The 16,511-nt window shown below is 39.3% G+C and overlaps 1 protein-coding gene across 2 annotated transcripts in view; it reads left to right on the forward strand.

The window, feature by feature from the left end:
• The window catches only part of GPATCH8 (G-patch domain containing 8), a 119,179-nt gene that overhangs the window by 13,255 nt on the left and 89,413 nt on the right, over positions 1–16,511 (forward strand). The window lies entirely within an intron of this gene.

Genomic DNA, 16,511 nt, shown 5'->3' on the forward strand with positions numbered 1-16,511 from the left:
TTATATTTAAATGATCATCACTGCTAAATTTGTAATAGAGAAGTTTCCACATTTGTCCTGTGCTTGGAAGCAGAATCCTTGACCTATAAGGAACTAGAGCTACTGTGTATTTTAATGACATGCAGGTCAGCCAGGTTCTACTCATTTATAATTAGACCTGCCACAAGTGGAAGCTTTTGTTGAGAGAGAGGCAGTTGAAGGAAAGTGTTGGGTGTATGTATACTTGTGTGTTTTAAAATAATTTAAAAAATAATAATTTTTTTGAAAAGTGAAATTGCTTCTAGACATGTATCGCTTCTTTTAGCTTTATAAAATACCTTCAGAAACCTTATCCTAACAAACTTATTAGATAATACAGGATCCCTTTGAACTTAAATTTCTGATCAGCGTAAATGAAAAACTATTTGAACTCTGAAAGCAGATAGTTTGTGGACAGGAAGAGTTGATTTAGGCATTGGAATAGGTGTTTCAAGCAATCATCATTAAAAATAAATTTTAGGAATACTCTAACATAGGATCTATGAATTTTCACGAGGATGACCATATGTTGTAGTTTATGCCTTTTGTCCTGGCATGTTTACTCTTAGCCCTCCCTTTTACTCTCAAAGTGCCCTGGTTTGTATGATACATTATGTGATCATCCTAGTTCTAATGGGATTTGAGAGATCTAAATGAGACTTTGAAAGCAGGGTAAAGCAGAAAAAAATACTTTTCTTAAAATCCCTGTTGAGACCTACACATAATCAAATGCCATATTGCCTATTTTTGGAAAGAATGATTTTTTCTTTCTTTTCTTTCTTTTTTTTTTTTTTAAGTAAACTCTACCCCCAGTGTGGGGCTTGAACTAACTTAGGACCCTGTAATCAGGAGTTGTAGGTTCAAATGACTGAGCCAGCCAGGAGCCCCTAGATAGAATGATCTTAATAAGTCTTAAGTTCATCAGGATGATGAAAATGGGGGGGGCAGGAAATATTTATTACTATCATCATAATCACCACCACCACCAGCCACTCAGGTGCCCCAACATTGGTACAATAATAACTAAACCATAGACCTTACTTGAATTTTACCACTTTTATCCACTAATACTCTTTTTCTGTTCCAGGATCCCACCCAGGATTCTAAATTGATTGCATGTAGTTATTTCTTCTTTGTGTCCTCTAATCTGTAACATTTCCTCAGTCTTTCCATGTCTTTTGTGATAAATAGCAGGTTTTGACTAACTCTGTTTTCTACATGGAATATTGTTTCAGAATTATGGTCAGAGTTACTTATTTTTTAAAATCTTTGAGTTTTGTATAGTATAACACAATGGTGGAAAGATGGGACTAAGAATCAAGCCCTACATTGCTAAGTTGTACATGTTACAACTTAAAGTTGATGTAACACTGTGTTTCAACTATACTCAAATAAAAATAAAATTACATTTATTCCTGCCATACACCCTGTCCCCTACCCAGAGAATCAGAAGGCTTTGTGAATTTGGGACAATCTGTGTGTCAGTTTTCTTATTTGTGAAATAGGGATGATTAAAGGGTGCCTGGGTGGCTCAGTCGGTTAAGTGTATGACCTGATTTCAGATCAGGTCATGATCTCAGGGTCACAAGATTGAGCCTTGCCTGGGGCTGTGTGCTGGGTGTGGAGCCTGCTTATGAAGATTCTCTCTCTTGGGGTGTCTGGATGGCTTAGTCAGTTAAGTGGCTGACTCTTGATTTTGGCTCAGGTCATGATCTTGGTCCTGGGATCGAGCCCCGCATGGGGCTCTGCGCTCAGCAGGGAGTCTGCTTCAGGATTCTCTCTCTCTCCCTCCCCCCCCCCTCACATGCACTCTTGTTCACTCTAAAAAGAAAAAAAAATTCCTCTAAGTTTAACTGATTGCCAAATCCTGTATTATCTAATAAGTTTGTTAGGATAAGGTTTCTGAAGGTATTTCATGTCTATGTGTATGGAGTGATATTGACCCCTCTCAGAACTTTGTTTTAAATAAACCTTTCAGGGCGCCTGGGTGGCTCAGTTGTTGGGCGTCTGCCTTCGGCTCGGGTCATGATCCCAGGGTCCTGGGATCGAGTCCCACATCGGGCTCCCTGCTCTGTGGGAAGCCTGCTTCTCCCTCTCCCACTCCCCCTGCTTGTGTTCCTGCTCTCGCTGTCTCTCTCTCTGTCAAATAAATAAATAAAATCTTTAAAAAAAAAAGACTGTATTAATATTAGAACATTTAAAAAAATAAATAAATAAACCTTTTACTTTAGGACAGTTTTAGATTTACAGAAAGATTGCTAAGATAGTTAAGAGTTCCCATAGATAAGCACTTAGTTTCCCTTATTAACATCTTACATTAGTGTTTGCACATTTGTTACCGTACTAGTGGACTAATAATCCATATCAGTGGACATTGATACATTATTATTAATTCAAGGCCATATCTGTATCCTTAATACTCCCCTCATGTCCTTTTCTGTTCCAGGGTCCCATACAGGATACCTCATTAACATTTAGCTGCCATGTCTCTTCAGAGTCGGCTTGGCTGTGACAGTTTGTAAAAAAATTTTATTTATTCATTTGAGACACAGAGATAGAGCACACGTAGGGGGAGAGGCAGAGGGAGAGGGAGAAGCAGGCTTCCCACAGAGCAGGAAGCCTGACGTGGGGCTCGATCCCAGGACCCTGGGATCATGACCTGAGCCGAAGGCAGATGCTTAATGACTGAGCCACCCAGGTGCCCCTGTAAAAAATTTTTAAAGGGCAAACATTTAGTTAATGTTGTAATTGTCATTAACTTTGGATCTAATTTAATAAATATTTCAGTTTGTCTTAAGTACCTATATATGTTGCTGTTTTGTTTTGTCTTGTTTTTAAGAGAGGGAGAGGGGCACGTGGTTGGCTCAGTCAGTTAAGTGTCTGACTTCGGCTCAGGTCATGATCTCAAAGTCCCGGGTTTGAGCCCTACGTCATGTTCCCTGCTCAGCAGGGAATCTACTTGTCTCTCTCCCTCTGCCTCTCCCCCTGCTTGTGCGCTGTCTCTCTCTCTCAAATAAAATCTTTAAAAAAAAAAAAAAAGAGGGGCAGAGGGAGAGAGAGGACCTTAACCAGGTTTACAACTCTGAGATCATGACCTGAGCAGAAATTAGGAGTTGGACAGCACACTGACTGAGCCACCCAGGTGCCCCAGTACCTCTATATGTTCTATAGCACAGAGGGACCCTCTAATTTTTAGTGTATGTTGCTTTAATCTTTTTTAAAGTTTTTTATTTACGTAATCTCTACGCCCCATATGGGACTTGAATTCATGACCCCGAGATCAGGAGTCCCATGTTCTTCTGACTGAGCCAGCCAGGCAATCCCTATTTATTTATTCTTTTATTTATTTATTTTTGAAGATTTTATCAGAGTGCATGCAGTCGTGGGGGGGTGGGGAGGAGGAGGGGGGAGGAGGGGCAGAGGGAGAAGCAGACTGAGCAAGGAGCCGGATGTTGGGCTAGATACTAGGACCCTGGGATCATGACCTGAGCAGAAGGCAGACGCTTAACTGAGCCACCTAGGCGTGCCCTTGTTTATTCTTTTAAAGCAAACACTTTGACTTACACATTTGTGTTTGTGATATTGTTAGGTATACTTATGACTTACTGATACATAAGCCTTCATTAGGAGCATGAATCTGAAATTGAACATTGTTCCTGTAGGAAAAAGATTTGCTTTAAGTGATCTGGTTCCAGGAAACCAGGAATTGCTTGCTTCGTTTGGTTAAAGAAAGAAGCTGTGTTTAGCTGTGTTTCATAATTCTTCTTTGAGCACCTTAATGGCCAACAAATATAGTATTTCTTAATTCCTCTTTCTATTTTTTTATTTTTTAAAAGATTTATTTATTTGTCAGAGCGTGTGCACAAGCACAAGCTGGGGGAGTAAGCAGGGAGAGGGAGAAGCAGGTTCATCCCAGAGCCCTGGGATCATGACCTGAGCCGAAGGCAGATGCTTAACCAGCTGGGCTACCCAGGCCTCCCTTAACTCTTCTTTCTTTAAGGAAGGAGGTATCTGTCTATCCCTCCAAATGTCCATTGTCCAACAATTTCCCCCTTTGTTTTCTGTATATTTGCATCCCCCCTCTAAATCCTAATAAACAGTTTTTTCATTTTATTTTAAAATTTTTATTATTTTAAGATTTATTTATCCATTTTAGAGAGAGCGAGAGCATGAGTGGGGGGAGGGGCAGAGGGAGAAAATCTTCAAGCAGACTCCCTGCTGCTTAACGGACTGAACCATCCAGGCGCCCAAGACAACGTTAATGTTAACACTGTTTCCTCACCTGTGACAAGAGGCTATTTAAGTAACCTATCTAAGTATAAGATTTAAGTTCTGCCTAACAAAATGTGTGGAGAAAAGTAGTTTATAGGGATGCCTGGGTGGCTCAGTCGTTAAGCGTCTGCCTTTGGCTCAGGTCGTGATCCCAGGGTCCTGGGATTGAGCCCTGCATGGGGTTTCCTGCTTGGCAGGAAGCCTGCTTCTCCCTCTTCCTCTGCTGTTCCCCCGGCTGTGCTTTCTTGCTCTTTGTCATATAAATAAATAAAATCTTAAAAAGAAAAAGGTATTTTACAAAAAACACCCTTCCTTGGGGCCTGGGTGACTCAGTTAAGCAGCTGGCCAACTCTCGGTTTTGGCTCAGGTCATGATCTCAGGGTCCTGGGATCAGAGTCCAGAGTGTTAACCATTACACTATGGGACCCACCTCCAGGGTCCTGGGATCAGGCCCTGAGTCTGGCTCTGCTCTCAGTGGGCAGTCTGCTTGTCCCTCTCCCTCTCCCCTTGCCCCCATCCCCCCACTCAAGCACACACACTCAATAAATAAATAAAATCTTAAAAAACAAGAAAAAAACCAAACCCTTCCTTGATGGACATTATTATTTGAACAGTGCAATTCACCTTAAAAAGACCTGGTTAGGAGGCAACAGAAAGAATGTGGAAGTACTGCGTCTTTGCAGTGGTTAATGTAAAAATAAAAATCTTGTATGAACCAGTCTCTTCACTTTTATTTACATAAAAGGACACATAATTCTAACTCAACACTTAATATTCATTCATTATATGGCATCCACTAAGAACTGTTCTGGCACAAGACATACAGATGAAGAAAAGGGTGCCTGGACTTAAGGAATATGCTTTATGAAGGAGGAGACAGGTAAAAAGTGAATTGCAATTATGTTAAGTACCATTAACAGATATAAACAAAAAGTTGGAAGAACATAGACTAGGAGAGTCAGGCATGACTTCAAAGTGGAAGTGAGCTGGATCTTAGCCAGATGCAGGAGAGGAGTGTGGGGACTCCCATTGAGAGAGTGCAGGGGTACAAGGCTGGTTTTGTAGGGCAGAGGACTTTCTGATCTATGATTTACTCTATGTGCAGCTAGTAGAGTGGTGTAGTAAGATATGTTCTTTAAATTGTTTTATTAGGATGGGGCGCCTGGGTGGCTCAGCTGGTTGAACGTTCAGCTCTTGGTTTCAGCTCAGGTCATGATCTCATGGGTTGGCAAAATCAAGCCTCCCCAATGGGCTTAGTGGGGAGCATGCTTCTCCCTGTCCCTCTGCCACTCCCCATGCTTGTGTTCTCTTGCACTCTCTCTCTCTGTCTCAAATAAATAATCTTAAAAAAAATAAAAAATATTAACATTGTCTTTATTTAGAACTCTGTGCCCCTAGTTTATTAAAATGTATTATTAAAAACAGTACAAATGTAAAGGTGAATATTTTTTGTTTTTAGATTTTATTTATTCATGAGAAAGAGAGAGGCAGAGGGAGAAGGCGGCTGCCCGCAGAACAGGGAGCCCCATGAGGGCCTTGATCCCAGGACCTAAGGCAGACGTTTAACAACTGAGCTGCCCAGGCACCCCTTCATTTTACTTCTTAGAAGTAATCACTTACCAACTTTATAATTTTGCAGCAAAGTTTTAAAATGGACATATTTTTGGGAAGAAATGTTTTGGAAATGTTGACTATGGGTTTACTCAAATTATTAACTCTTTTGTTTGCTTTTTTTAATATATAGACTTTACTTTTTTATTATTAATTTTTAAGATATTATTTATTTGACAGAGACAGACACAGCGAGAGAGGGAACACAAGCAGGGGGAGTGGGAGAGGGAGAAGCAGGCTTCCCATCAAGCGGGGAGCCCAATGTGGGACTCGATCCCAGGACCCTGGGACCATGACCTGAGCAGAAGGCAGACGTTTAACGACTGAGCCACCCAGGCGCCCCTAGACTTTATTTTTTAGAGCAGTTTTAGATTCACAGCAAAATGGAGCTGAAAGTACAGAGTTCCCCTATATCCTTTCCCCATTCACACACCATGTCCCCACCATCAGTATCTCATATCAGAGTGTGGTATGTTTGTTGGTGTAGTTCTGTCAGTTTTGACAGATGTAGTATAAGGACATGTATCTACCATTATAGTATTATACAGAATAGTTTGACCTCCCTAAAAATCTCCTGCACTTTACCTATTCCTCCATTCTTATTCCCCAAAGTTCCAGGCAACAACTGATTTTTTTTTTTTTAAAGATTTTATTTGAGAGAGAGAGCAGGAGCCAAAGGGAGAGGGAGAAGCAGACTCCCCGTGGAGCAGGGAGCCCGACATGGGGCTTGATCCCAGGACCCTGGGATCGTGACCTGAGCCGAAGGTAGACGCTTAACTGACTGAGCCACCCAGGAGCCCCAATCACTGTTTTTTTTCTTAACTGTTTCCGTAGTTTTGCCTTTTCCAGAATGTACTATATTTGGAATCATACAGTATGTAACCTTTTCAGATTGGCTTCTTTTGCTTAATAATATGTACCAAGGCGCACCTCGGTGTTTCAGATGTTTGGGCGTCTGCTTTCGGCTCAGGTCATGATCTCTTGGTCCTGGGATCGAACTCTGTGTCAGCTCCCCGATCAGTGGGGAGTCTGCTTCTCCCTCTCTCTCTCCCTCTCCCTCTGCCTCACCCCCTGCTTGTGCTCTCTCTCTCTCAAATGAATAAATAAAAAATCCTTGAAAAAATATGTATTCAAGTTTCCTCCATGTCTTTTTGTGGCTTGATTGCTCATTTTTAGTGCTGAATAATAATCCATTATATAGATATACCACCATTAATTAATCTCTTCATCTTTTGAAGGAGATCCTGGTTATTTCCAAGTTTAATAATTATGAATAAAGCTGCTAGAAATACTGTACACAGGATTTTGTGTAGATATGTGTTTAACTCATTTGGGTAGATACCAAAGAATGCAATTGTTGGATTGTATGGTAAGGCTATGTTTAGTTTTGTAAGAAATTGCCAAACAGTCTTCTAAAGTGGCTGTGCTTTTTTACCTTCCCAGCAACAGTGAATGAGAGTTCCTTTTGCTCCCATACCCTTGTCAGCATTTGGTGTTGTCAGTGTTTTAGATTTTAATTTTTTTTTCAAGATTTTATTTTTTTGAGAGAGAGAGAGACTGCTTGCATGCACAAACTGGATGGGGGGGGGCAGTGGGCCGAGGGAGGGGGAAAGGTAGACTTCCCACTGAGCATGGAGCCCTACACAGGGCTCAATCCCAGGACCCTGGGATCATTACCCAAGCTGAAGGCAGACACTTAACTGACTGAGCCACCCAGTATTTTGGATGTTAGCCATTCTGATTGATATGTAGTGGTATTTCATTTTAATTTGCAATTTCCTAATGATGTATGATGTTGATCATCTTTTCTTATGCTGATTTGCCATCTGTATATTTTCTTTGGTGAGGTATCATTTCAGATCTTTTGCCCAGTTTTAAATTGGGTTCTTTGTTTCTTATTTAATTTTAATAGTTCTTTGTATATTTTGGATAAATTTTTTATCAGATGTAACTTTTAGAAATATTTTCTCCCAATTTATGGCTTATGTTCTCATTCTCTTCACAGTGTCTTTTGCAGAGCAGAAGTTTAAAATTTTAACAAAGTCCGACTTATTATTTCTTTCATGACTCATGCCATTGGTGTTGAATCTAAAAAGTCATCACCAAACCAAGGTCATTTGTTTGCTTTTACTTGGTTTACATGTCATGGAATAAGACTACATTTATTTTGGTGGTAGGTGAAAAATGTTTTATGCTTCACTCCAAGGATTATTGCCATTGTGGTTAGTATTTTTCTTATGTAGGAATTGATGGCATATATTTTTGTATTAACAAATTTTAAATGAATTAACCATTTTCTAGAGGCCAAATTTAATTCAGTTTAAATTTGCAAATTTATGAAGTTTTAGACCAAGAAATGACATAAAAGAGTGTCCAGTTAAAGTTCTTCATTTTGTAAATGAGTACACAATGGATGCGAAATGTAACATGATTTGTTTGAAGTTATACAGCAAATTAGCAATACCTATAGGACTTAGAATTGGTGATAACCAGTTTAAATTACTAAGATGAAAGTTGTAATGATAATTTTTCTTGTGTGAAAAGTACTTTTTTTGTTGGTAGGTGCTTCTTATTGTTTGCGACTTGGTATTATAGTCCTAATATTTAAAAGGGTAAGTTCTAAGTAAAAAATATATAAGCAGTTTTTATACTTTTCGAATGTTGCAACTAATTGGTTGGTCTATTACGGCAAATCAAGCAGATACTCATATTAAGAAGTAGTATCGGTTCACTAATTTAGTCATGTTTAGTTGTGGAATTTTTTTTTCAGGCTGTTTAAAGTCCTCTTCTATCACTAAAATCGTGTTTTTTAAAAAATACTTATTTGAAAGAGATCGAGAGCATGAGGTGGGGGTGGGAGGGGCAGAGGGAGAGAGGAGAAGAGGCAGACACCCTGCTGAGCAGGGAGCCCAATGTGGGGCTCAATCTCAGGACCCTGATCATGACCAGAGCTGAAGGCAAATACTTAACTGACTGAGCCACCTAGGCACCCGTGAAATCATATTTAAATTAAAAAAAAAAAAATTAAACTTCAGGTGTTTGTTAGATGTGTTTCTTCAGATATATTTATCAGCTCCTGTCACATTTTCAGAATACCACTTAGTTTTTGTCCACATAAAGAATCTTATACACTTGTAATTAGTGAACTACTTTTGATTTTTTTCCCCTCTGTGTAACTTAACCTGTTTCTGTATAGTTTTAAAATTTTTATTGTGACTCCCTGATTGTTTTGTTAAAATAGTATTAAACTCTTCCCCTGTTGGACATTTGTTTCTAATTTTTTTTAATAAACGTGTTTTGTTTTTAAGATTTTATTTATTTGACAGAGAGACACTGCAAGAGAGGGGACACAAGCAGGGGGAGTGGGAGAGGGAGAAGCAGACTTCCCGCCGAGCAGGGAGCCGGATGTGGGGCTCGATCTCAGGACTCTAGGATTATGAACTGAGCTGAAGGCAGATGCTTAACGACTGAGCTACTCAGGCACCCCTCTAATTTTCTTTTAAGATTTCTTTATTTGAGAGAGAAAGTGTCCATCGTCCCCCCCCGCCCCCCCGCCCCCTTGTTGGGGGGAGGGGCAGAGGGAGAGGAAGAGAGCCTCTAAGCAGACTACGCAGGGCTCCATCTCATTACCCGGAGATCATGACCTCAGCCAAAACGAAGAGTTGGATGATTAACCGACTATACCACGCAGGCGCCCCTCTAATTTTTTTTTTTTTAAAGATTTTATTTATTTATTTGAGAGAGAGAGAATGAGAGACAGAGAGCACGAGAGGGAAGAGGGTCAGAGGGAGAAGCAGACCCCCTGCTGAGCAGGGAGCCCGATGCGGGACTCGATCCCGGGACTCCAGGATCATGACCTGAGCCGAAGGCAGTCGCTTAACCAACTGAGCCACCCAGGCGCCCCCCTCTAATTTTTTTTTATATACTAGAGAAGAGCTACAGTGAATATCATCTGTATTTAAAATTTGTAATAGCTATGGAAAATGTGCTGTTATCCCAGTGTTCTTCCTCATGTCTCTTCCACCTGGAAAAAAAATATCACAAAGTAGGATACCAGAAGGAACGTGAACTTTATTACTGTTTTTTTTTTAAATTTATTTGAAAGAGAGCGTGTGCGCATGCGTTCACGAGCAGGGGGGAGGGGTAGAGGGAGAGGAAGAAGTAGACTCCCCACTGAGCAGGGAGCCCAGTGTGGGACTCAGTCCCAGGACCCCAGGATCATGACCTGAGCCCAAGGCAGCCGTTTAACCAGCTGAGCTACCCAGATGCCCCAGAACACAAACTTTAAAGTTACAATGACTTGAGTTTAGAATTTGGGCTTCTTTACTTAACTGTTCAAGTAACTAAGCAAATTTCTTATACCCTCTGAATTCTGCATCTGAAAATGCAGATAAAGAATGATACCTACCATGTTGGGTCATTGAGAGGATTAATTGAGATCATGCCTGTGAGGCACACAGTTCCTGATACTTACTAATAGGTACTCAAAAGATAGCTGGTACAAATGTACTGTTTAGCAAGACCACAGGAGTAAACTGTTAAAATTGAGTTCTTCTCTGAGCTTTCTTTCCTTAACACTCTCAAATTTAGACTGTGAGTTAGTCAAAAATACCAGCAGGGTATTTTTATTTTATATTTATTATTATTATTTTTAAAGATTTTATTTATTCATTTGAGAGAGAAAGTGTGTGCTCACAAGTAGCAGGGAGAGGCAGAGAGAGAGGCAGAAGCAGACTCCCGGCTGAGCTGGGAGTCAGACATGGTACTTGATCCCAGGATCATGACCCAAGCCGAAGGCAGATGCCCAAGCAACTGAGCCACCCAGATGCCCCAGTATTTTTATTTTTTAATGTGTAAATTTGTTGGTTTTGTTGAAGAGATCATTTGGTTATAACTTATTTATTTTTAATTTTATTTTATTTTAATCACCATACATCATTAGTTTTTGATGTAGTGTTCCATGATTCATTGTTTGCATATAACACCCAGTGCTCCATTCAATACGTGCCCTCTTTAATACCCATCACCAGGCTAACCCATCCCCCCACCCCCTTCCTCCATTTGGTTATAATTTTTAAGTTTCTGAGTCCAGATAGTTTGGTGTCTTTCACTATTATTTTTTTCTATCTAAACTGATTTTGTTTTGTTTTGTTTAGATTTTATTTATTTGTCAGAGAACAAGCAGGGGGAGCGGTAAGCAGAGGGAGAAGCAGGCTCCCTGCTGAGCAAGGACCCAGGCATCCCATAAACTGATTAGTTTTTTTAATAGAAATTTATTAAAGTTGGGATTACATTGTGAATGATTGGTAGATGCCTTTTTGTTTGTTTTTATATAGTCACCCTCTCAGCGAAAGAGCAACTCTGGCGTCAATAATTGAGAAGACTGGCAAAAAAAATTAACTGACCTTGTGGTCTTTATGTCTGATGTATATGCTTTTTTAAAAAAAGTTTCAAATGTCCAAACAAATCATGATTTTATTTTGTTTTTATATTTCAACACTTAAAAATGAAAATTATATATATTTTTGAATCAACACCACTTTAAAATTTTAAAATAATTTCATCAGAAATTTATTTTGAATGGTGCTGATTAAGCATTCAAAGATAAACAGAATGGTTGTGATTTTCATTAGAGTATTTGAGTCTTAGGGTATTAAGTAGAAAATTCAAAAGGAAAAAACATGCAGTTAAAAACGGCCTTCGTCACATCTCTTGTCCCCTTAGGCACTCAGTTCTCTCAGAGGTAATATCTAGTATAAGCTTCTAGATGTATTCTAGAGTTGTCTATGCATGTTTTTTTAGTTTATTTACTTTTAAAGATTTTTTATTTATTTGAGGGAGAATGAGAGAGAGGGAGAGAGAGAAAGCACCAGCTGGGATGGGGGGAGCAGAGGGAGAGGGAGAAGCAGACTCTGTGCTGAGCAGGGAGCCAGATGTGGGACTCGATTCCTGGACCCCGGGATCATGACCTGAGCCAAAGGCAGACACAACCAACTGAGCCACCCAGGCACTCCAGTTTGTTTTATTTTAATTTAATAAATTATACAGTAATACTTTTATTTTTATTTATTTATTTATTTTTAAAGATTTTATTTATTTGACAGAGAGAGACACAACGAGAGAGGGAACACAAGCAGGGGGAGTGGGAGAGGGAGAAGCAGGCTTCCCGCGGAGCAGGGAGCCCGATGCGGGGCTCGATCCCAGGACCCTGGGATCATGACCTGAGCCGAAGGCAGCCGCTTAACGACTGAGCCACCCAGGCGCCCAATACTTTTATTTTTAAAGATTTTATTTATTCATTTTAGAGATAGAGGGCAGAGCAGAGGGAGAGGGACAAACACTCTGCACTGAGTGTAGGGCCTGATGCAGGGTTCAGTCCCACCACCCAGAGATCATCACCTGAGGCAAAAACAAGAGTCTGGATGTTCAACCAACTGAGCCACCCAGGCGCCCCTGACTTTTATTTTGATGTATAGTTCTATGAATTTTAACACATGTATAGATTCATGTAACCACCATTAAAACATCTTTACACAACAGATTTTAAATGTTTTTAATGCGGGCACCTGGGTGGCTCAGATGGTTAAGCGTCTGCCTTTGGCTCAGGTCATGATCCCAGAGTCCTGGGATCGAGTCCTGCATCGCCTGCTTCTCCCTCTGCCTCTCTGTCTCTTATGAATAAATAAATAAAATCTTCAAAAAACATAAATGTTTTTACTGCTTAAATATTTTAAGGGGGGAGATGTAGAAATACTGGCTTTTTCTGTTCTTTTTCATTAAAAGAAATTATAATGAAGATACAGTGAAATTCACTCATGTTAGTGTTCAGTTCCTTGAATTTTAACAAAATATCATGTACCCACCAACACAGTCATATATAGCTCCTGGCAGCCACTGATCGGTTTTCTTTTCTCAGGTTTTGCCTATTACAGAATGCCTGTAAATGGAATTATACAATAACTTTTTGAGTATGGCTTCTTTCACTTAGCATAACATATTTGAGATTCATCCATGTTATTGCTTGTATGAGTAGTTTGTTTCTTTTTATTGGTGAGTTCAGTGGTTCATTGCATGTACCATAGTATTTTATTTATTTTTTTAGAGATTTTATTTATTTATTGGACAGAGAGACACAGAGAGAGAGGGAACAGAAGCAGCGGGAGGAGAGGGAGAAGCAGGCTTCCCGCTGAGCAGGGAGCCCGATGTGGGGCTCGATCCCAGGACCCTGAGATCATGACCTGAGCCGAAGGCAGATGCTTAATGACTGAGCCACCCAGGCGCCCCTGCGTGTACCATAGTATTTTAATCTGTTTCCCAATTGAGGGACATTTGATTAGTTTCCAGACATTTACAAGACAGGATTTTGTATAAACATAAATTTTTCCTTTTACTTGGGTAAATACCTGGGGACAGTATTGATGGATTTTGTTAAATGTGTGTTTATTTATTTTTTTAAGATTTTATTTGAGAGAGAGAAACAGCAGGGGGAGGAGCAGAGGGGGAGGGAGAGGGAAAAGCAGACTCCTTGCTGAGTGTGGAGCCCATGGGGGCTTGGTCCCATGACCCTGAGATCCTGACCTGAGCCGAAACTAAGAGTCGAAACTAAGAGTTGGCTGCTTAACTGGGTGAGCTACCCAGGTGCTACCGTGTGTGTTTAATTTTTTTTTAATGTGTCACTCTGTCAAATAAATAAATCTTTAAAAAATTTTTTTATGGAGCACTTGGGTGGCTCAGTCGGTTAAGCATCTGCCTTCAGCTCGGGTCATGATCTCAGGGTCCTGGGATCAAGCCCCACATCGGGCTCCTTGCTCAGTGGGGAGCCTGCTTCTCCCTCCCCGTCTACCTTCTGCTCCCCCTGCTTGTACTCTTTCTCTCTTTGTCAAATAAATACATGAATAAAGTCTTTAAAAAAATTTTTTATAAGAAACTGCCAAACTTTTCTAAAATGGCTGTACCATTTTACATTCCCACCATCTGTGAGAGTTCCCAAGCAATTTCAGCAACACTTAATATTTTAAGTTTCTTTTTCTTTAAGCCATTTTAATAGATGTGTAGTGGTATCACCTTGTGGCTTTAGTTTGCATTTCCCTAATGATTAATGATGTTGAGTGTTTATTTACTGTGTGTCATCTTTGGTGAAATGGGTTTAAATCTTTTGCCTGCTTTAAAATTGGGTTTTCTTATTACTGTGTTTTGAAAGTTCTTTGTGTATTTTGGGTATACAAGTCCTTTATCAGGTATGAGAGTTGTGAATACTTTCTCCCACTCCAGTTTTTCAATTTTTTTTCTTTTACAGGTTGTGCTTTTGGCGGTGTAGTTTAAGAAACCTTTGTCTAGCCCAAGGTCACAGAGATTTTCTCCTATATATTTTCTTCTAGAAACTTTATAATTTTAGGTTTTACTTTTTTTTAAAGATTTTATTTATTTATTTGACAGAGAGACAGCGAGAGCAGGAACACAGCAAAGGGAGTGGGAGAGGGAGAAGCAGGCTTCCCGCGGAGCAAGGAGCCCGATGTGGGGCTCGATCCCAGGACCCTGGGATCATGACCTGAGCCGAAGGCAGACGCTTAACGACTGAGCCACCCAGGCACCCCTTAGGTTTTACATTTAGGTTTGCAATATGTTTTGGGGTTTTTTGTTTTTTTTTTTACTATGGTGTGCAGTATGGGTTGAGGCTCATTTTTTTTATTTTACATATGGATACTGTTCTAGCAGTATCTACAGTTCTAGCACCATTTGTTGAAAATACTATTATTTCTCTATGGAATTATCTTTGCACCTTTGTTGAAGATCAGTTAATAATAAAAGGATGGGTCTTTTTCTGGACTCAGACTGTGTTATTAATCCTGTTTTGTACTGTGTCTGATAGATCCAGAATTATTTGAAAACTTAGCTGGCTATGTTTAGAAATTTGTTAAGCATCTCATTTGGAACTTGTTGTTTGTAATCTACAGATGAATTTTCTAAAATGCCTAAATCTGGGGCACCTGGCTGGCTCATTTGGTAGAGCACGCAGCTCTTGATCTCAGGATTGTGAGTTTGAGTCCCACATTGGGTATAGAGATTAATTAAAAAATAAATAAAATCTTTAAATGATTTTAAGTCTACAGATGAAAGGATTTTGCTAATGATTCATTATCTATTTGGAAAATTTTGAGTGATTTTTTTTTTTAAAGATTTTATTTATTCATTTGAGACACAGAGATACAGAGAGAGAGAGAGCATGAGCAGGGAGAGAGGCAGAGGGAGAAAGAGAAGCAGGCTTCCCACTGAGCCAGGAGCCCGATGTGGGGCTCGATCCCAGGACCCTGGGATCATGACCCGAGCTGAAGGCAGACGCTTAACCATCTGAGCCACCCAGGCGCCCCTTGAGTGATTTCTTATGCAGTAAGGATGAACTAGAATGGCTTTTCCTAGATATCCATATTCTTTTTTGTAGAGTTACTTGGTAGTTCTCTCATAATATTTGCAAGTGTTTGTGCTTTTATTATATCATCTTTATAGTGATAAATTTGGGGGCAGTTCTCTTTTGATTTAAAACATGGTTGTCCTAAGTTACTCTAAAGTTACTTACAAAATAGTATCCAATTATTGTTGATAGGATGAGATTTTATCTTTAAATCATATAGAGCAGCTGTGGAGTGAAAGAATTACTAGATTTAGTGGGACATTGTTCTATAATGTGAGGTTTTTTAGTTACTCTAAGTATTTGGATGTTTATTATTTGGGAATTTTGAAGTGCTTTGCAATTAATACCTTGTAAGTAACTGTTTCAAATCATTTAAATGTTGCTTTGTAAGTTAAAAGAAGAGTCAAGTATTAATTTTAAAGAGATTGTTGGACAGAATATTATAGATAAATCCTTTCAGGGTTTATAGCTATTTTTTTCATTTTTAGTATTTGTTGATGATTGCTTTTCCTCATTCTTGGAATGCCTGATCTTCAGTTTTTAGGATTTGCTTTTCTTCTTTGGAAAACCCGTTCCTCTTACTCCTTTCTTTTGGATAGACTCTACTGCACAATTTTTATTTTTATCATTTTTATTGTGATAAAATACAATATAAAAGTACCGTTTAAAGTATTTTAAAGTATACAGTTCAGTGGCATTAAGTACATTAACAATGTTGTATGACCATTATCACCACCACTAATTCCAGAATTTTTTTACCACTACCACACAATTTTAGCACCTAATTGTTCTCTTATGTTTAGCCACCATTATTTTTAGGGTTATAAAAGATAAGTAAGATTTAGTTTTGTTCGTAAGGACTTTATAGTCTGATGAGGGAAACAAGTAACCTAGTGTTAGTGATACAGTGTGGCAGATTATATGTTTTAGATCTGTATCGTTAAGTTTTATTTATTCAACTAAAATTTTACCTTGAAAAAGTAAAGTAACTTTTTGTTAAGTTAACATTCAAATTGTCCTGAATTAATGTAGGCTCTTTAGTCTTTTGGTTTAGGTCAACTCAGGACTCACAAATCATCATGCCCTCTTTTGTAACAAAGAGGGACCCAGAAAATTGGTGTTCTGATTTAAAGCCAAATTATGAGCTCTTCTTTTCTAATGGAGCAGGGAGATCAGAGAAAAACCATGATTAGAGAGAACT

Source organism: Eumetopias jubatus, unplaced genomic scaffold (genome assembly GCF_037043125.1).
Source record: "Eumetopias jubatus isolate StellerSeaLion01/CBP00866 unplaced genomic scaffold, mEumJub1_p1.0 scaffold_10, whole genome shotgun sequence".
NCBI classification, from domain to species: domain Eukaryota; kingdom Metazoa; phylum Chordata; class Mammalia; order Carnivora; family Otariidae; genus Eumetopias; species Eumetopias jubatus.